Here is a 22,014-nt window from a genome sequence, read left to right as displayed (position 1 = left end):
TAACGATGAGGCAGCAGACGACGAGAGGACCTCGGCGGCGCGTCGGCAAGTAAGCGCGCCAAAACAGAAGTTGCGGCGTGCGGCGCTAAGCAAAAAAAGTAAAAGAGAAACTGCGTCAGTTATGACGTGTCAGCGGGCGAGGCCCGTGGAGGAGGGCCAGCCTTTGCGCGCGCTAAAAAGTTGAAAGGAGGAGGAAAGCCGCGATGGCGCAGATATTCAAATTTTGATTGCAAACAACTCTGCTTCCAAATGCCGCATTTGAAAAATTTTGCGGGAAGGTTATTTTACATCGCCATTCTTTCACGTACTGGGCATAGGAAAACTGTATTGCTATAGCTGTTTAGAGCCCCTTTAAGGAATTTAATCGGGCTTTAAATATTTCAATATCGTACTTGCCGCTGATGCATAACTGTATTCTTATATTATTTGCCTATACCTGTCTGCATATCCGTGATGACGAGCTTTCTTGCATGCATGATGCAGGAAAGAACTTAAATATTCTTGTTCAGGGTATCCATCATCGGTTATCTGGACATGACGCTTGGCACTGACTTTGCTCGAAAAAGGAATAATTGAAAAAAACTGGTTATGTGCCATTAAATAAGGCTATTCCACACACCTTTCAATACGTGCTGCGCAAGCACTTCTGGGGCGGCTCACTCGTCAGATCTTCACTTCTTGGGGGAAAGTTGCGTCCATCTATCTAGCATTCTCGAAAACGCGCAGAAAATGTCGGCCCATATCAGCGCTCTAACTGTATAATCGTTTTGCCTTGACGTCGCCACCATTCTTGTACCCCTCGTTCTTGCGTCTCGTTCCCCTCACAGAGCAAATGACAACACTGTAGCTTAGGGCTTCACTTTGATTTGGTCACTGGGTCAATTTTGTAATCCGACTAACACTGATCCCAGCAAGAATTTAGCTGGGAAGGTGCCGTAATATTGTCACGTGGTGGTGACCAGGGTCGATGGCACAAATGAAGAGTCGGTGATTGCACTGAAGAAACTCTTTATTGTGCTGACGTGCGCCCGCACAAGAAGTAAGCAACTCGGCGGCGGTGATAGCAACAAACGTGCTCGTCGATCGTCGAAAAAAGAATGCCCGTCACACTCGCAACGGTCAATTTAAGGGCTGCTCAGAACAATCTAGATAACGTCGCAACTGCCACAAGCACAAGCTGTAAGATTGTAGAAAGACACACGAGTGGCCGGAATCTTCCAGACAGATCTCGGTGCATCTTGCGCTACAACGAATCCGATAAAGGTGAGTCTCGCGACATCGAGCATTACTAAACAAAGAATACAGAACTCATACGCGATACAGAATCAGAGCGATAAGGTCGCATGCCGACGGCTGTTAACAAAAACACAAATACAGTTTTGAAGGTTTCATGGTATTACCTTCCCCCTTGAAAAAACATCGCCTCGATGTTCCAAAACAATGCAACTTAAACATAAACACTACAAAGTTTAAGCACCACTCATACCTTAACGCGCGTAATATGGCTTCGGTCGTAAAACATGTACAATTTCTGGGCATGCGCGACGCCGTTGGGTTGCTGACCTCTGTCGGGAATGACTTCATAGTCCAGTGGTCCGACGCGGCGAATGATTTTGTACGGCCCAAAGTATCGACGTAGCCACTTTCACGTAGTCCGCGACGGCGAATTGGTGTCGAAACCCAGACTTGGTCTCCAGGGTTGTACTCTGCGCGGCGTCGTCGTAAGTTGTATCATCGGCTGTTGGTGCGCTGTTGGTCTTTAATACGCAGCCATGCGAGTCGTCGGACTTCCTCTGCACGCTGCAGGTAGGCGGCGACGTCAAGGTCATCCTCGTTGGTTACGTGCGGCAGCATTGCGTCGAGCGTCATCGTGGGCTCCCTGCCGTACACAAGCTTTAACGGGGTCGCTCTGGTTGTCTCCTGGACTGCTGTGTTATACGCGAAGATCACGTACGGCAAGATGGCGTCCCAGGTTTTGTGTTGAGCGTCGACGTACATGGCGATCATGTCCGCGATCTTTTTGTTCAGGCGCTCCGTAAGACAATTGGTCTGGGGATGGTACGCAGTTGTTCATCGACGACTTGTATGACTGTATTCCAGGATGGCTTGCGTCAACTCTGCCGTAAACGCCGTTGCCCTGTCCATGATGAGCACTTCTGGGGCGCCGTGCAGCAAGCGAATTTGTTCGACAACAAATTTGGCGACTTCTGCCGCGGTACCGTTGGGTAGCGCTTTTGCTTCGACGTAACGGCTAAGGTAGTCAGTGACCACAATGATACACTTGTTACCCATAGACGAAGATGAAAGGGGCCGAGGAGAGATCCATCCCAATTTGTTGAAAGGGAAGGATTCGGGGCGGAATCGGGTTTAGTACTCCTGCTGGTCTGTACGGCGGCGTCTTACGTCGTTGGCACTCACGGAACGTCTTCACGTAGTGGGCAACTTCGGCAGGCAGTCGCGGTCAGTAGTACTTCTCCTGGATTCGAATGAACGTGCGCGCAAATCCCAGATGGCCTGCTGGGGGGCTCATCGTGCAACGCCTGCAGAATTTCCTGCCGGAGGTTTTTAGGCACCACAATAAGCTGCGCGGTCGTGTTGGGTGCGAAGTTCTTCACAAGGCGGCCATTGCCTAACGCGAACGATGATAAATGTCGCCTGAAGACACTAGGAGGGCAAGCGGCCTTTCCTTCTAAGTAAACGGCTAGCGCTTTCAGCTCATGGTCTGATCGCTGTTGTTCTGCGAAACTGCTGACGCTTACCGGTCCCAAAAAGGCATCGTCGTCATTGTCCTTCGGGGGAGCGTCGACGGGAGCGCGTGACAGCCAGTCTTCATCAGAATGCTTCCGGCCCTACTTATAGACTACAGTTAAGTCAAATTCTTGAAGTCGTAGGCTCCATCTGGCAATGCGGCCGGAGAGATCTTTCAAATTAGCCAGCCAGTAGAGCTCGTGATGGTCGCTTACCACCTTCAGTGGTCGGCCGTATAGGTATGGACGAAACTTAGAAGTAGCCCAGATGTTCACAAATTCGCAAGGCACCCCTTCTCGGTGGTCGAGTAATTGACTTCGGCTTTTGTGAGGGACCTGCTAGAGTAGGCGATTACTTTATCCTGTCCGGATTTCTTCTGGACGAGAACGGCTCCTATGCCCACACTGCTCACGTTGGTGTGAATTTCGGCCTCAGCATTTTCATCAAATTGGCCAAGTACAGGATGGCACTGCAGGCGGCGCTTGAATTCGTTGAAGGCTTCTCCTTGCCGCGCTTCAAATTTAAAAGGTACGCCAGTCTTCGAAGGCTGAGTTAACGGTTCGGTGATGCGCGAACAGTTTCTGACAAATCTTCGATAATAAACTAACAACCCAAGGAATCGGCGCACAGCTTTCTTGTCGACAGGCGATGGGAATGGTGCGATTGCAGCTGTTTTCTCCGGAACTGAGCGAACACCATCCTTACTAACGAACGACCTAGGAACCGCTGTTCTTCGTAGGCGAAGTGGCACTTCTCTGCCTTTAGCGTTAGTCCTGATTAATTGATGGCTTCCAGCACTCTCTGCAGTCGTTTTAGGGGGTCTTAAATGTTTGACAAGAAGCCAACAACGTCGTCCAAATATACTAAACATATTTGCCACTTCACGCCTGCCAGGACTGTATCCATTACTCGTTGAAACGTGGCTGGTGCGGAGCTGAGACGAGATGGCATCACCTTGAACTCAAAAAGGCCGTCCGGTGAGATGAATGCGGCCTCCTCGTAATCTCTTTAGTCGACCTCAACCGTCTTTCATCGACCGGCTCTGCAATGCAAGGTACTTCTTATCATGGACCTGAAGAGCGGATATTAGCAAGTTGATGTCTTGCTAATATCCGCTCTTCAGGTCCATCGATGAGAAGTACCTTGCATTGCAGTGCCGGTCGAGAGTGTCATCGATACGGGGAAGCGGGTAGACATCCTTCATAGTTATGCTATCCAAGTGGCGGTAATCAACTCAGAAGCGAAGTGTGCCGTCTTTCGTCTTCACCAAAACGACTGGTGCCTCCCAGGGGCTGCTCGATGGCTGGATTACGTCATCACGCAGCATTTCCTCAATTTGATCGCGAATGGCCTGGCGTTCTCGCGGCGATACACGGTAGGGGCTATGGCACAGAGGTCGGGCGTGTTCGTCCGTTATAATGCGGTGCTTGGTCAATGGTGTTTGTCGTACCTTCGATGATGACGATAAGCACTCCCTGCAGCTGCGAAGAAGACCGAATTTTGTCTTTCCTGCTGTTCGTCAATGCCGCGTTGATGTCAAATGTGGGCTGACGGAATTGGTCCGGTGCGTCTTCCTGTGGTTGGTCGTGGAGGGCGAATACATCTTTGAGGTCCGCTAATTCGTCACGAATTCGGCGTGACATGGTCCATAGGGTCACGAAGAGTCGGACACGACTGAACGCCTGAACTGAATTCGTCGAGAAAAGCGATCGTCGTGCCCTTGTTGAGATGCCCATATTCTTCGGTGAAGTTTGTTACCAGCACCTGAGCTTGTCCTCTCCGGACTTTCGTGATGCCTTTTGCGATGACGACACCTAATTCCAAGAGCAATTTGATATTTCATTCGACGATGCCTTCAGAGGTTTCGATGTCTGCGCCACCTACGCTGACTACGACGCTTGATCGGGGCGGCATGGTCAATTCTCTGTCGAGGACGTATAGGGCGACGTGTTGCGTCGAAGTCGTCGTAGCAGGTATGGCTTTGTCTGCAGAGAGCTTGATGAGCTTGGATCGGAGGTCGATGATAGCCCTATGTTCATTTAAGAAGTTCATGCCTAAAATCACGTCTCAGGAGCACTGCTGCAAGACTACAAAGCTGGTGGGGTAAGTACGCCCTATTACGGTTATTCTTGCAGTGCATCGTCCCGATGGAGTAATCAGGCTGCCACCTGTGGTGCGAATCAGCGGCGCCATCCCAAGCGGTGGTATCCTGAGCTGAGAGGCTAACGGTCCACTAATGTCTACATTGTCAGCTCCGATGTCTACTAGGGCAGTGACTCTGCGACCGTCGATATCATCTTCAAGGTCGCTTATTCGCGTGCTCGCATTGCACGTTGGCCCTGGTGTCCGATCTCGGCTCCGTCGTTTCTTCAGGTGACGGCTGGGGATTACCATTGTTATTTCGCTAGGCGGCGGTGTCAGCTTGCACTCTGGTCGTGTTGTCGTCGATGGCGTCGTGTGGAGCGGCAATGAAATGGCTGAGTCGTAGTTAGTGGTCATCGACGGCGGAGGATCTTTGTCTTTTTGCCGTTGAGCAACCTCACCTCTAAAGGTTGCTGCATTTAGTTTCCCCTACGGAGGCTAGGAGACCGTCCTTGCAAGTAACCGCGGCCCGGCGACGCAAATCGGGCATTGTACGGTGATGGAGAGTATGACCGACGCCTTGGCAACGAGTGCTCTCCGCTGCGCAGGAAGTCGTTGATTTCCGGTGGTTGCTCGCCAGGACCGTTAGTGGGGCGTCGACAGCGAAACCACGGAGTCCGATACGCCTGTACGGGCAGTGACGGAGAATGTGTCCTGCCTTACCAAAATGGAAGCAGCGCGATCGGTTGTTAGATGTCCTCCAGGCGTTGCATTTCCTGGGGCTTGGAGATCTTTGGAGATCTTAGAGCGAAAGAGGCGATTCGTCTCCTCAATGTACACCAGGACAGGCTCGTTAAGGAGTTGAAGTCCTGACTGAAGGAGGACCTGGACTCTTTCCTTTTGGACGACGCTTAGAAAGGCTGTCAAAAACACTTCTTTGAAAATCCCCCCCATCCTTCACAGCTGCCTCATAATTTTTGAACAAAACTCGGCAGGTCCTTGAAGAACAAAGTAGATTTGCCTGAGTTTCGCGGCGTCGTTCCAGCAGTTGAATTTTGCCACACGGTCAAAAAGGTTCATCCAGGCTTCCGCATTTGCACTGGGCAACCCTTGGAAGATGGGGGGCTCCCTGGGCTGCACGAAGACGGCTGGTGCTGTTTACTTGGCCATTTCCAAAGTTGATGCCTTCCGGAGTCGAACAGGGTCAGACAGCAGACCTTGCTCGGGTTGTAGGCCTTGGAGTTGGCGGCTGGCTGAGTGACCTGTAGGCTGGTCTTCCAGTGCGACAGGAACACGGCTGAGGTCTTCGCTTGAAGGATCAAGGGCAGCACCTCCACCAGATGTCACGTGGTGGTGACCAGGGTCGATGGCACAAATGAAGTGTCGGTGATTCCACTGAAGAAACTCTTTTTTGGGCTGACGTGCCCGCAAAAGAACTAAGCAACTCGGGGGCGGCGATAGCAACAAACGGGCTCGTCGATCATCGAACCAAGAATGCTCTTCGCACTTGTCAACGCTCAATTTAAAGGCTGCTCAGAACGATCTAGATAACGTCGCAACTGCTACAAGCACAAGCTGGAACATTGTAGAAAAGACACGCGAGTGGCCGGAATCTTCAAGATAGATCTCGGTGCATCTCGCGCTACAACGAATCTGAGCATTAACAAACAAAGAATACAGAACTGATACGCGATCCAGAATAATCAGAGTGATAAGGCTGCATGCCGGCGGCTGTAAAAAAAAGATAACAAATTCAGATTTGAAGGTTTCGCGGCAATATGTTGTCATTTATACAGATCAGCCCTGTATGACTGTTCCCCAGCTGTCGCGGTATGTGACCAAATGACGACAGGCGAGTACGGTGGCGTTTAAAAAATGCCCTGTGGCGACTACGTTTTGAGCCACCTCCTGTCCGCAAAAACAGCATGATGGTTTGGTTTGTTGGCTTTAATGCCCCAAAGAGACTCAGGCTATGAGAGACGCCGTAGTGGAGGACTCCAGAAATTTCGACCAGCTGGGGCTCTTTACCGTGCACTGATATCGCACAGTACACGGGCGCCCTGCTTTTCGGCTGCAGCGAAAATTGGCCACCAAGGGCGGGATTCGATCCCGAGTCCTTGGGCACAGTAGTCGAGCGCCGTAACCACTGCGCCACCCAGGTGGGGCAAGAACAGCATGAGTCAGGATGCGAATATCAGTGGGGCTCTATGCCGGTGCCTTTGATGAACAGCAAGATTTCAACAAGCGGTTCACATAGGTCCATCGAGGCATAGCTACCACACTGCCCTTCTTTACTCTCATGGTTAGGTAACGCGGAATTTGCCTGTGTTCAAGCTCAGAAGCACGTCTTGCAAAAGTGAACAACATTGCGGTAACCATCTTACCATCAAAGAAGACGTGTTTAGTCGTGACATTTGCAGTGTGCCTTCTTTGTCTCAGACAAAGAGTTCATCTCAGAGCTTGTGCATAGTGTTTAAAGAAGATGGTTTTAGGGAGCTAGTGGCGCCAGTTGAAATATGCCAAGGAAAAACCATATTTTCGAACACGATGCAAAGTTGAACGATAGAAAGACCGCGAAACAAAAAACGAATGAGAAGAATGGATGTACAGCAAAAGCGTTGCTTTATATATTTCTTTCCTCGTTATTTTTTTGTAGAGTTCTTGGTGATTTTAAACATGTGTTTCTGGCTAGTTACATGCCTAGAAGGTTCGTTAAATTGCGTATTTTCATTTTTATTTAGACCAAAAAACTAACCGGATTGAAGTTGAGGCAGTTTATGTTCATGCTTGGTGCCCATCTTTTACTTTGCTCTAGCACTGCATATGACTTCACCGCAAGGACTGTGTACAAAGGAACGTGGGGGAAACGACAACTAGTGTTCGCAGTACATAATGATACAGAACGATTTAAAATTCAGGCAGTCAAATATAAATATATCGCCAAAATATTTGGCTCTTGAGCGATGCGCAGCAGTGGTGGAGGCGCAATTACGTGTACTCATCGTGTACCTGCCTTTAGTTCTTACAGGTTTAGAATTGCCGTTTTAGTCAGCACTGCGTTTCTTCTTGTAACCACCACGCTTTTGCTGTTTTGAAGTTTTCTGTATTTGTTAGTTGCCTGTTAGCTTGTGTTCATTTTACCACGAATTCAATAAAGAGCGAATGCGTAGCTTTCAACACAAATTTCGCTTTTGGTGATCTTTTTATCACGTCCGCCGATTGGGATTCTAATTTTGATATTTTAAACTTCAGCCGCGTGATCGAACGGCCATTCAATATGATGGAGGAAGGCACTAGAGAAGTGATCATGGGCACATACTGCAAGCGAGAGCAGGACAAACTGGCTCAACTAATCTCTTTGAGAACTTCGAACATGAACTAGATAAAATAAACTAAAATTATCTGGCATGCTCGCACTTGCAAATAAATTATACAAGAACATGAACTTACAGGAAACTGTGTTGAGCATGAAGAAACGAACATAGAAATCTTTCTGTCACATATGACGAGCTAAATGTGATCCGACCGCCCCAGGACAAGGAAACACAACGGTCGCCGTCATGTGGATGTTTTTGAAAGCGGGGCCGACGTCCAGAACCTGTCCGGAACCTAGATCAAGAAATAAGTGAACTCAAAAAGTGTAGCCGCCACCAGTACATAAACATTCACAGGCTTCAGCCAAGCGACAATTAAAAGCTTCATAGCTGAAATTAATAAGTTCGGCCAAAAAGTATAACTCACTGAGCTTTCCAGTAGCAACGTTTAAAATATGTATTGATTGCTGCCCAAAAGGACAAAATGCCCATGATGGTTGTCAGGGTTTCCAGGCAGCCCTCGGGTGCAAATCGTTTGAAGCTCGCAGACGCGTCGAAGATAAATTGATCAACCTCAGCTTCTATGAAAATTGACAGCAGTGATCAAATGATTGCTTTCGCTGGCTAAGATGAGCTCAAAATAAGATGACAACAAGTTTGTTTGGGCTTCTGAGGGTAGTGTTCGTAAGAAAGCAAGTAAGAGCAGGTGCTCGCAAGTTTGCAGCCGAAAATGTCCTGAGAAAATTTCTTTAGGTGAGGTGCAAATGATGCTGCATTTCTTAAAATCAGGACGGATTGCTAAATAACGATTTTTTCAATGACCTTGTTAAAAAGGGCCTTCTTTTCTTATTCCAAAACCTCGGAATCAAACAAATACTATTTTGATCATGCTGTTCTAAAGTTCACTATTTTTCGAATCCTTGGCATTTTCTACGACACTGTCATGTCACTAGTGTTACCAATTTCTGTGGTGTATGGGTGTTACTCCTGAAATAATGCGCCACGGGGCCGGGTGGGGGGGGGGGGGGGGGGAGGGGGGCGCAAAGAGGCTGCCGTCGCTTCGTAGTCCCGGCGTGTTACCCTAGCACACAGAACTGTGACCCCCAACCCGCGCTGCGAGAATTGGCCACTGCGGCGGGTTGTGGCAGCCTCTTGCTTCCATCGTCGTTCTCACATTTGCATAATCTACTCAGTTTATTCTTGTTTGGAAAAAATACTTTTGGTTTAACTCAGGTTAACTCTAGTTGAATTGCGATAGCAACGGCGGAAGCTTCTTTAACCTAATACATTATTCCCCTATCATGCCCTATCAAAGTAAAGTGCTAAATTATTGGGGACACTTAAGCTCACCCTTTAAGAGCGTGGCGCGAGAGCATAAGCTACCAGCCCACATGTAAATGAGAAGGGTTCAATGCTGCTGAATCGAATGTGGAGCGAAAGATGGATATAGGGCTTCCTGACATTACTTTTGGCAGGAGCTGCCAGCTCGGGCCTCTCCTTTTATATCAGAGGGGGATACCACAATCAGCCTGCCGAAACCTTTGCATTCTCGTTAACCCTAGGCCACGCAACCACTTTCACACGGCTCGGTTAAAAACAGGGTTTTATATACTGGCTGGTAGCTTACGCTATCGTCACGAAGGTGGGAGTGAAAGCAGAGAGAAAGAGGTGCCGTAGTGGAGGGCTTTGGACCCCCGCGCAACAGACACTCTTGCTTTATCGCATTTTAGTGGTCAATGGCATAAATAAAGCTAAACCCATAGAGTAAACTACTGTGTGTAAAAGCCATGTCTTTACTTTCTAGCCGGATTTAAGCGTAACCATGTAAATTTCTCTCGCGAAACTCCAGGTTTAACCACAAGCTAAACTACAGCAAATTTTTAAAAATATTATTTACTGATTATTTTAATTTCTTTACTTATTTTTATTATTCGTTCGCTTTAGATGTTCCTATTTATTTACTTTTTTTTAACGCTCTGCAGCATCCGTAAGCTATAAAATCACAATTATGCCCACGTCCGCACGAAGTCGGCGCATAGCAGTGGTTAGCGCTCTCGTCTGGGATGGTGGTTCGCTTCCAAGCATGGACATATATTTCGACTTAAGTGTCAGTTCCTGCAGACACTCTCTGACGGCAGGTTTTCTCCGCAGGCCTATCAATACTAGGTTTTTCCATACAGACTCGGGTGAACCCACTCAAAAGACAAGAAATGTTTTCACTTCAAAAAATAACTGAGCAAACGTACTTAAAGAACCTGACTCGACTTTGTCCTACGATATTGCAGTCATAATGACAGATTAGTTATGATACCGTTCTCCCTGCTACAACTATTATTAAGTACAAAAAATACGGGGAAAAACTGACTAAATATTGCCTTTTTTATGCGCCTCAAACATAAGTAAGCATGAGCGCCTTGAAACATTTCTGCAGACGTGTGATGATTCATAGCTGCAGTAAATTAAACATTTTATAAACAAACTCGGCTATGTCTTGATACAAAAAAGTCTAAGTTTCACTACCACAATTCCGAACAGCGAGCAGGTGAGCAACGCTGCAACGCGTTGCCCAGGAAGACACGAAAACAATCCATTAAAAAAAAAAGCGACTTCTTTCTGGGATGACATCTGGATTAGCTATTAAAGGAGCATAGACACCAAATTTTGGTTGTATTGTGCTTCTTGTTACTTATGCTTAAAGCGTTCCTATCAGCACGCGGGTTTTGCCTACGACAGATCAATATTTCATTTTAGAATTTCCTTTGCAGTTTCGGTTTCGGTTTAGCAATTGAGACTTGCTAGTGCTCACAGAATGATATAATTGCTTACACTTCCTTTTTTGTAGTTAGTGACCTTGCGGTGGGCTGGTTTTATAATTTTAGTGAACTCAGACTCCGAAGGGATGACTGTATCGCTGTTTTTCTGAGCCCTACCGTGATCTAGACTGAGCTTTGACGCCACAGCCACCTCTCGGTTGTTGAACCAAAACCGAAACAGGCGAGAAAAAGTTTTGATAGAAATTATTCAGCGACCGTAGGCGTAAATCACGTGATTATCCGCGTACACTAATGTCTTAAGCATCATTACAAAGAATAAAACACGAACTCAAAAGTTACGTGTCTTTACTTTCTTAATGAGATTGTTTATTCGGAGCAAACTTTAATTAGCCATTTAACGATCATTTTGCAAATGCAGGCGCTGGAAACTTTTGATCCATTTCATTTCCTCACGACAGTTTGAAAATACCTGCTAAACGGCATTAACCGAATCTCAATTTCTATCGCCATCTCCCGACGATAAGCTCGATAATCGACATTCAAAGGGCACTGATCAAAGTAGCAGACAACTCAACCTCAAAGCCTCTTGCTTACATCAGCCACCGCAAACTGGCTTATGGAATGTACAGTCATCACCAAACGTTGTATACAACACTCAGCCGGTGACAGATTTCGGGAAAACTGCAGGTCAACTTCAACTAAAAAAAAGCTAAAATCGTGACAATAATGGCGGTGCCCATTTTATCCACATGCATGTGTCACTGTCGCTGTCCCTTACGCTGTCGACAGATCGCGTTCGATGCAATTGTCTCGAGCTCTGTCACTGGCTGAGTGTGACTTTTGCTCACGACTGTACATAGCCATTTTCGCAGTCGTTTACTACGAATATATTTATAATAGCGTGAAGAGATATAGGCCCATTTCAATTTTACCTTTGTTTTTGTTTTTTCTAAACATTGAACGCGTCATACAACACCCCAAAAAACTTTTTTCGTACCAAAAGCATCGTACCAACAAAAGAGTCGGGTTCCTAGAAAGTAAAATCAATTTAAATATCTTGATAAAATAAAAATAAAAGCATTTAATATATTAAGGATAAGCTCCACGCCGCAGGAATACTTTGAGATTTTCCTAAGGCCTTCGATTGCATCATATATCTGATTTGCTAAAAAACATTCAAAATTTGCGGAGTTACGCTCATAACACTCCAACTTACGCGCAGTTACCTTTAGCCACGCTTTCAGTTTGAGTGCTTACATGGCTATAAATCCAAATAAAAGGAAAGCAAGTATAGTGCACTGCAAGTGTCAACACTGCCCCACACTCTTCCTGACCTATATCGCGCCGCCGTGGTGTAATGGTTGGGCCTCTCGACTGCTGTGCCCAAGGATGCGAAAGTGAATCCCGGCTGCGGCGGCCGCTTTTCGATGGGGGCCAAAAGCAAGGCTCCCGTGTGCTGTGCGATGTCAGTTCACGTTAACAAACCACAGATGGTGGAAATTTCTGGAACCTTCCACGTTAACCCCCCAAACTAAAGCATCCTGATCAATATGAAAGGTTCAGTAACCCTTTATTAATAGATGAAATGTTTATTGGAAGACGACATAAATTTATTTGTTTCTGGAAGCAAAGTTAAAGAACATGAAAAGAAATGATATCAAGCGGTTATTCGATGTTAATGTATGGCTAAATTTACATAGCCCCGAACTCGACCTGCGAACTGAGGCTTTCCCCTGTACCCTAGTTGAGTGCTCTTTTTTAACTAGCACTAATAATAAATATAGCTCATGACAAACTAGTAAATACCCAGTGCTAACTAATGACTTACTAGTCACTAACTAGAACTAAATATTGAAAACTAGTACTAACTAGGCATTGGTCGTGACTAACTAGCTATGGGAAATGACAGAGATGACTGACTCTAAAGACGAGAAAAGCAAAGTTTATGCTCTTCTCTGCAAAATAAAATCAAGCCAATAAATTATGATATTACGCTTCGTTACGGTTCTTGTTACCCTGAGCGTGTTTGGTCCCATTATTTTTTCAAGAATTAAATTCCATCACAAAACTGGGTCTAACGACCACATAGGCAAAACCCGTATGAAAACAACAAAAGTACCATCAAGAAAAGGGTGGAGGTGTTCTAATTCCACGTAACAAGTAGTTCAGTGTACCGTTATTATTATTTCATCAAAGCTCGAGATGCTATGGTTAATCTGTCGTGCTGCACCTCATACCGCACTTCTAGGCCTTTGTTACAGGCCAAGAAATAACTCATATTTTTTGGAAACTTAACAACATTGTCAGCAAATTATTGAAGCAAATGCTTCAATTTTGTTTGCAGGGTTCAGTTTTTCAGAAATTAAACGAGCAACCTAGACAGCAGTTGGCACTAGGGAAAGGAATGATTTCATTCACATATGCTTCAACATCAACTTGACACATTCGGTATCTGAAACTACCCTCGTTGCAGGAGGATATGCCTACACTCTACATCTGATCCTAACCACGCACGAAGTTCCCTTTCATCTATCACAATTGGCTATAAAGTTACCCATGTCACAGGAAAATTGCACTCAATACAATCCCAGGCTACCATTACAGCAAGACCATTTATGTATACGATAAAGGAAACTAAGAAACCTTTAGTCATAAACTGGGTCAATATTGCGCAGCATTTGAAGTGTTTATTCACAACCAGTCAGTCGAACATAATTGGTTTGGCTCACTTTATTTTGTTTTGGGGAAGCCTTAAAGCAGTAAAGAAGAAATTGAGCATAGGCAAAAACCAGATGTATGCGATAAGGGACAAGGCGGGCAACGTCATCACGAATATGCACAAGATAGTCAAAGTAGCCGAGGAGTTCTATACAGATCTCTACAGCATCCAAAGTAGTCAGGCTCGTAACGAGATTGGCGGCAGGGAAAAACAGTCAGACGTTCCACCAGTGACGAAGGACGAGGTCAAAAAAGCATTAGAAACTATGAAAAGGGGGAAAAGAGGATCAGATAACTACAGATTTGCTAAAGGAAGGGGGGGGGGGGATATCGTGCTAGAGAAACTGGCCACCCTGTATACGCAGTGCCTGGTGTCATCGACGGTACCGGAACCAAGGAAGAATGCAAACATTATCCTCATTCATAAGAAAGGGGACTCTAAGGACCTTAAAAATTACAGACCAATCAACTTACTGTCTGTTACGTATAAGGTATGTACTAGGTAATCGCTAATAGAATCAAGACAACCTTAGACTGCAATCAAGCAAAGGATCAAGCAGGTTTTCGGAAACGGTACTCTACTATCGATCATATCCATACCATCAATCAGGTGATAGAAAAATGCTCAGAATATAATCAGCCTTTATACATAGCATTCATTGATTACGAAAAAGCATTTGACTCAGTTGAAACATCGGCGGTGATGCAGGCATTGCGAAATCAGGGGGTAGACGAGCCATACGTGAAAGTGCTGGAAGATATTGTCACGGACAAGAGGGCTAGATGTGACTAAGACGACGGGACGAAGCTCAACCAGCAGGCAAAGTTCCGCGCACAGCACGCGAAACCACTTCGGCGTCCTTTTCTTCCAGGTGTCACCTAAAAACATCTGGGACACCAGGTGGCATTACTCCCCCTCCTAAAAAAACGAAAGCACAGACTGGGCGCGAGCGATGGGCGATGCAAGTCAGTACAGAAAACGAATATAAAACAGAGGCGGTGCCCTACACAACTAAACGAGTGCATAGTACACCGCACATTACTGCGTGAAATACGGTTTCATGCGGACAACGTGCACCACCTCGGAGCGTGGTTGTCGACGCGAGGTCTGCACAGTACCCGCTGGAAGGACTTCGTATGTCACTTCTGTGACACGGCGCAGAACCTTGTAAGGTCCAAAGTATCGCGACATCAGTTTTTCAGACAAGCCGGGTCGGCGCACCGGTGTCCACACCCAAACTTGCTCTCCTGGTTGGTATGTGACGTGTCGATGACGGAGGTTGTAGCGACGCGTATCCTTTCCCTGCTGTTGCTGAATGTGGATGCGGGCAAGTTGACGTGCTTCCTCGGCGCGCTGAGCAAACTGCTCAGCGTCTGGGATGAGAGGGTTATCTGTGCAGCACGGAAGCATGGCATCTAACATCGTCTGAACGTCGCGTCCATAGAGCAGGCGAAATGGCGTAAAACGCGTAGTCTCTTGGATGGCAGTGTTGTAGGCATACGTGACGTACGGGAGAATCTCGTCCCAGGTCTTGTGCTGGGAGTCTATGTACATTGCAATCATGTCGGCGATCGTTTTATTGAGTCTCTCCGTGAGGCCATTCGTCTGTGGGTGATAAGCAGTGGTTTTGCGATGGCTCGTGTGACTCAGCTCAAATATGTCGTGCATAAGTTGTGCCGTAAACGCCGTGCCTCGATCGGTGATTACTTGGGACGGTGCGCCATGGCGCAACACGATCTGCTGCATAAAAAACTGGGCGATCTCAGATGACGTGCCACGCTTTACCGCCTTGGTTTCCGCATACCGTGTGAGATAGTCGGTCGCAACTATAATCCATTTGTTACCGACCGATGTCAGCGGAAATGGGCCCAGAAGGTCGATGCCGATTTGGTCAAACGGTGTTCGGGGAGGCGCAATAGGTTGGAGCAAACCCGCTGGCTTGAGAGGTGGCGCCTTTCGACGTTGGCACTCACGACAGCCTCTGACGTAGCGATGAACGGCGTCAGCGAGTTTAGGCCAATAATAGGCTTGACGAACTCGGGCGAGTGTGCGTGTAAAGCCCAAGTGGCCGGAGGTGGGCTCATCATGGCAGGCAAAAATGATATCGGCACGGAGGTCGGCTGGCACTACGAGGAGGAACGCTCGGTCAACAGTGCTGGAGTTCTGTTTGTATAGAACGCCATTCCGGACACAGAAAGCAGACAGGTTTCGAGCAAATTGCCGAGGGATATCAGCAGCGCGACCCTGCAGGTGGTCAATGACAGGTCGAAGGTCCGGGTCAGCTCGCTGTCGGGTCATTATGTCTGAAGCGCTCACCAGTCCAAGAAAACCGCTCTCATCGTCCGTGCTCTCATCGACTAAACCGACGGGTGCGCGCGACAGCGCGTCAGCATCTTCGTGCTTCTGGCCAGATTTATACACAATGGTGTACTCAAATTCTTGGAGGCGAAGACTCCATCGTGCTAGGCGCCCCGATGGGTCGCGGAGGTTAGCCAGCCAGCACAAGGAATGATGATCGGTGACAACTTTAAACTGGCGGCCGTAGAGGTAAGGCCTAAATTTCATGGTTGCCCACACAACCGCAAGGCATTCCTTTTCTGTAGTGGAGTAGTTTGTCTCGGCGCGGGAGAGCGTGCGGCTGGCATACGCTATTACCTTTTCGACGCCAGCTTGGTGTTGAACGAGTACAGCGCCAAGGCCGATATTCCTGGCGTCGGTGTGGACTTCGGTGTCAGCGTCTTCATGAAAGTGCGCAAGAACAGGGCTTGTTTGCAGTCGGCTTCGCAGCTCCGCAAAAGCCTCTTGTTGCTCGGCGCCCCACACGAACTGTGTATCATCGCGCGTGAGGCGAGTCAGGGGGGCGGCAACTTTGGAAAAATCGGCGATGAAGCGGCGGTAGTACGTGCAGAGACCGAGGAAGCGTTTCAAACTTCTCTTGTTTGCAGGAACGGGAAATTTGGCGACAGCAGCAGTCTTGTCGGGGTCTGGCCTAACGCCTGCGGCACTCACAAGGTGACCAAGAAACTTCAACTCTTTGTAGCCGAAGTGGCACTTCTCGGGCTTGAGCGTCAAGTCAGCTGACCGGAGGGCATCTAATACTGCGCGCAGGCGTTCGAGGTGTTCTTCAAAGGTTTCAGAGAATACGACAACGTCGTCGAGATAGACTAAGCAGATTTGCCATTTGAGGCCGGCGAGGACGGTGTCCATCATGCGCTGAAAAGTTGCCGGCGCTGAACATAGGCCAAAGGGCAGCACTTTGAAATCGTACAGTCCATCTGGGGTGACAAAAGCTGTTTTTTCGCGGTCCCGCTCATCAACCTCAATCTGCCAGTACCCACTCTTCAAGTCAATGGAGGAGAAGTACTGGGCGCGACGAAGCTTGTCGAGCGAATCGTCGATACGGGGCAGCGGGTAGACGTCTTTTTTAGTGATGGCATTCAGCTTTCGATAATCGACACAGAAGCGGAGGGTCCCATCTTTTTTCTTTACCAGCACGACAGGGGATGACCACGGGCTGTTGGATGGTTGTATGACACCATCACAAAGCATCTCCTGAACTTGTGTCTGAATCGCTTCACGTTCCGTCGTTGAGATACGGTACGGCTGCTGGCGGATAGGGCGGGCGTCGTCAGGAGTAATGATGCGGTGCTTCACGAGAGGCGTTTGCCGTACTTTCGATGAGGACGCAAAGCAAGAGCTGAACTCTAGTAGGAGGGCACGTAGCTCACGATTCTGTGTGTCCGAGAGATCCGGACTAATATTAAGACGGTCAAGTGGGGGCTGCACAGTGCTAACAGCCCCAAACGTAAAACATTCAGAAACATCCGCTAAGGAGTCAGCAAACGCGATGGCAGTAGCACGAAAAAGATTCCGGGGTTCGTTGGTGAAGTTTGTCACCAGGAGATCAGACCGGCCGTCGCGGAGATGGATGAGGCTGCGCGCTGTACAGATGCCGTGGGTGAGAAAAAGTGACTGGTTGCCTTCCGCGACCGCATGCCCGTCACGCAGTTCGTCGCAAGTAACAGTCACAAAAACACTGGCGCGTGGCGGAATCGAAACGCTCTCGGCGGAAATTCGAAGGGCGGCGCGGCGTTGGCGATTCTTGACGTCAGTATCAGCAGCTTTCTCGGTTGAAAATGTCACTGTGCGCTTTCGGAGATCGATAATAGCTCCATACTCCCGGAGAAAATCAACCCCAAGGATAACGTCACGGGAGCAGTCAGGTATAACGAGGCAGCTTACAATAAACGTGGAGCTGCGAATTTGAACTCGTGCCGTGCACAGGCCACTAGGAGTTACGACATGTCCGCCAGCGGTGCGAATCTGCGTGCCCGACCATGGTGTCATGACTTTTTTTAGAAGCGCTGCAAGCTTCCCGCTTATAATCGAAAAATCCGCGCCAGTGTCCACCAATGCGCTAACCTTATGGCCGTCGAGAAGCACGGGTATGTCCAGCGAGAGTCGATTTTCATGCGTAGGAATTGTCGTCGGTGCCGTAAAATCCAGATCGCTCACAGGTCTCTTTGTCAGGGGGTCTTCGTCACGTCGATTGCAAGCGGCCTCGCCCCCGGAGGTCGCTGTCTTTAGTTTTCCCGGTGGGGACTTGGCGAGCGTCGCTGCGCCGTCCAGGATGGCCCGCGCTGCGGCGATGGTCGTCGTGGGGACGTGGATCGTGACTGCCGCTGAGAAGTTGGCGCCATGCGCTGCTGCGCTAAGTAGTCTTCAATCTCCCGGGGTCTTTGGCCTATTGGAGGGCGACGCATGTCGATAGGAAATCCGTGAAGTCCAAGGTGTCGATAGGGGCACTGGCGATAGAGATGACCTGGCTCCCCGCAATGGAAGCACAGGCGCTGGCGATTTGGGGCGCGCCACAGGTCCCCCTTCCGCTGGGATGGTCGTCGGTTGTCGACGAACGGCTCAGTGTGTGCGGAATACAGTGAGCCTTGATCGGGTGGCGGTAATGGCGCCGAAGCAGTGGCAGGGCGTCGCGCCATATCTGCATAAGTTGGACGCAGGTACTCCGTGGGGAAAGGTTGTGGATCAGCGGACGCTACCGAGGGCTTCAACGCTTGAAGCTCTTCGCGGACAATGCTAGCTACAGAGCCGACCGTCGGCTGTGGAGCACCGAAGAGCTTCTGGATCTCTTCGCGTACAACTGAACGGATGATGTCGCGTAGGTTCGGGGTAGCCCCGAAGGCCGAAAACGGCTCCACAACCGAAGCGGCAACCACCGGCCTGTCGTAAGTGGTAGACCGCTGCTGGAGCATCCTCTCTATTGTGACAGCTTCCGAAAGAAACTCGGCAACCGTCCTTGGTGGATTACGCACGAGGCCAGCGAACAGTTGCTCTTTAATGCCGTGCATAAGGTGGCGCACCTTTTTGTCTTCGGTCATGGCCGGGTCAGAACGTCGGAAGAGCCGGGTCATGTCCTCCACATACATGGTCACAGTCTCATTTGGCATCTGTATACGAGACTGTAGAGCCCTTTCTGCGCGTTCTCGCCGATCCACGCTGGTATAGGTCTCACGAATTCGTCGGCAGAACTCACGCCATGATGTTAGGGCGTCTTCTCGGTTCTCGTACCAAGTACGAGCGCCATCTTCCAGGCTGAAGAAGACATTTCGAAGCTTGGCGGCGTCGTCCCACTGATTAAACGAGGCGACCCGTTCAAATTGGATAAGCCAGTCTTCGACGTCTTCGCTCTGACTGCCGTGGAAGGGCTGAGGCAGTCGTGGATTTTGCAGGGTGTAGTAAGTTGGAGCTCCTTGCATAGCCGGTCGAGGGGCGCCTGCGGTGTTGAACTCCAACGGCCCGTGCTCAGGTGGTAGGCCTAGGTTCCTCCGGCTAGCGCGGTGAACAGGAGTGTCGATTGGCACAGGACCTGAATCCTGGGTATGCGGAGGAGTTCGGGACATATACTGGGATAGATACCCTGCGCCGACACCAAAATATGTCACGGACAAGAGGGCTAGATGTGACTAAGACGACGGGACGAAGCTCAACCAGCAGGCAAAGTTCCGCGCACAGCACGCGAAACCACTTCGGCGTCCTTTTCTTCCAGGTGTCACCTAAAAACATCTGGGACAATATATATAATGGCTGCACAGCAACCATAGTTCTGCATAAAGGAAGTAACAAAATTCCCATAAAGAAAGGTGTTAGGCAAGGAGACACAATCTCCCCAGTACTATTCACAGCTTGCTTAGAGGAGGTATTCAGAGACTTGGAATGGGAGTAGTTAGGGATAAGGGTAGATGGAGAATACCTCAGTAATCTGCGATTTGCTGATGGCATTGCCTTGCTAAGCAACTTGGGGGATGAACTGAAAATAATGGTTGATGACCTAGGCAGGAAAAAGAGAAAGGTAGACTTGAAAATCAATATGCAGAAGACTAAGGTAATGTTCAACAGCCTTGGGAAGGAACAGCAGTTTACATTAAGTAGCGAAGTACTGGAAGTAGTAGGCGATTATGTCTACTTAGGACTGGTAGTAACCGCAGATCCGGACCATGAAAAGGAAATAACAAGAAGAATAAGATTGGGATGGAGTGCATTTGGCAAGCACTCGCAGATTATGAATAGCAGCTTACCGGTATCGCTCAAGAGGAAAGTATACAACAGTTGCATCTTACCTGTATTCACCTATGGGGCTGAAACGTGGAGGCTAACCAAGAGAGTTCTACTTAAGTTAAGGACAACCCAGAGGGCTATGGAATGAAAAATGGTAGGGGTAACATTAGGAGATAAGAAGCGTGCAGAGTGGGTCAGAGAAATAACTCAAGTTACCGGCATTCTAGTGAAAATTAAGAAGAAGAAATGAGCATGAGCAGGACATGTAGTGCGAAGAGAGGATAACCGATGGTCTCTTAGGGTAACAAACTGGATTCCAAGAGAAGGAAAGCGTAGCAGAGGGCGGCAGAAAGTTGGGTGGATGAGGTTAAGAAGTTCGCGGGGGTCAAGTGGATGCAGCTAGCACAGAACCGGGTTAAGTGGAGACATATGGGAGAGGCCTTCGCCCTGCGGTGGGTATAGTCAGGCTGATGATGATGATGATGATGATTTTGTTTAAAGCCCCAAAGCGACTCAGGCTATGAGAGGCGTTGATGTGGAGGGCTCTGTAAACTTTGACCACCTGGGGTTCTTTAACGTGCACCGACATCGCACAGCACACAGGCGCCTGGCTTTTCGCCTTCATCAGAAAAAAGCCGCCGAGGTCGGATTCCATCCCGCAAGGTTGTGCACAGCAATCGAACGACTTAACCACTGCGTCACCCGGCGGGGCCAAGAAAAGGATACTATTTGAAAACAAGAGGAACGAAGAGGCTAACAGACACGTCCCGAAAACACATTTTACGTTAAATAACTAAACTCGTTGTAAAAGAAGGCCTTAAATATCTAGAGAGTAGGAAAAAAAAGCATTTTCCGTGCGGCGAGACTAAAGAACGACAATTGATCATGGGACAAACACCACGCAGTTGAACATGCATTTCAACATGCTAAATACTCATTTCTTCATGCTCGTCTTCCGGACATTTTGACTGAAGATCCTAGAAAATTCTGGCTGACATTAAACTACCATCAAACACCACCGGTTTTACTGAAGAATCTGTAGAAGAAAACAACGACACAGAGTGCGCTGGAATTTCTAACAACGCCTTTTCATCTGCATTTATAATTGGCACGCCTACTGCAGCCTTCGTCTCTAATACATAATTCAGCATTCCCGCCAGCACTTTCTTCAACGCCAGCATTTCGTCTCTGACAAAGTTGGCGTAGACGAAAGTACCTGTAGAAAATTACACAACACTAACGACATTTCCGCTGTACACTTGTGCTTAATATTGCCACGAAAACTTCAAAACTATATTTGTTGTTTTTTTTAACAGCCGCCGGCATGCGGCCTTATCACTCTGATTCTGGACCGCGTATCAGTTCTGTATTCTTTGTACGTTAATGCTCGATCTCACGAGTCGCACCTTTATCAGTTCCGTTGTAGCGCAAGACGCACCCAGATCTGTCTCGAAGATTCCGGCCACTCGGGTGTCTTTCTACTATGTTCCAGCTTGTGCTGGTAGCAGTTTGCGACGTTATCTAGATTGCTATGAGCAGCCTTTAAACTGAGCGTTGACGAGTGTGACGAGCTTTCTTTATTCGACGATCGACGAGCACGTTTGTTGCTATCGCGGCCGCCGAGTTGCTTAGTTCTTTTGCGGGCGCAAGTCAGCCCTATAAAGAGTTTCTTCAGTGCAATCACCAACTCTTCATTTGTGTCATCGACCCTGGTCACACCACGTGACAATATTCTCGCTTTCCACAGAGTGCTTACCAACCGATTGAAATGTAGGAAAAGTCATTTCTTTCTTCAAATCAGGTAACA

The sequence above is a fragment of the Amblyomma maculatum genome, chromosome 1 (genome assembly GCF_055883805.1).
Source record: "Amblyomma maculatum isolate TAMU_Amacu chromosome 1, ASM5588380v1, whole genome shotgun sequence".
Taxonomy (NCBI): Eukaryota; Metazoa; Arthropoda; class Arachnida; order Ixodida; family Ixodidae; genus Amblyomma; species Amblyomma maculatum.
The sequence above is the reverse complement of the archived record's forward strand: the minus strand, read 5'-3'. Positions refer to the sequence as shown.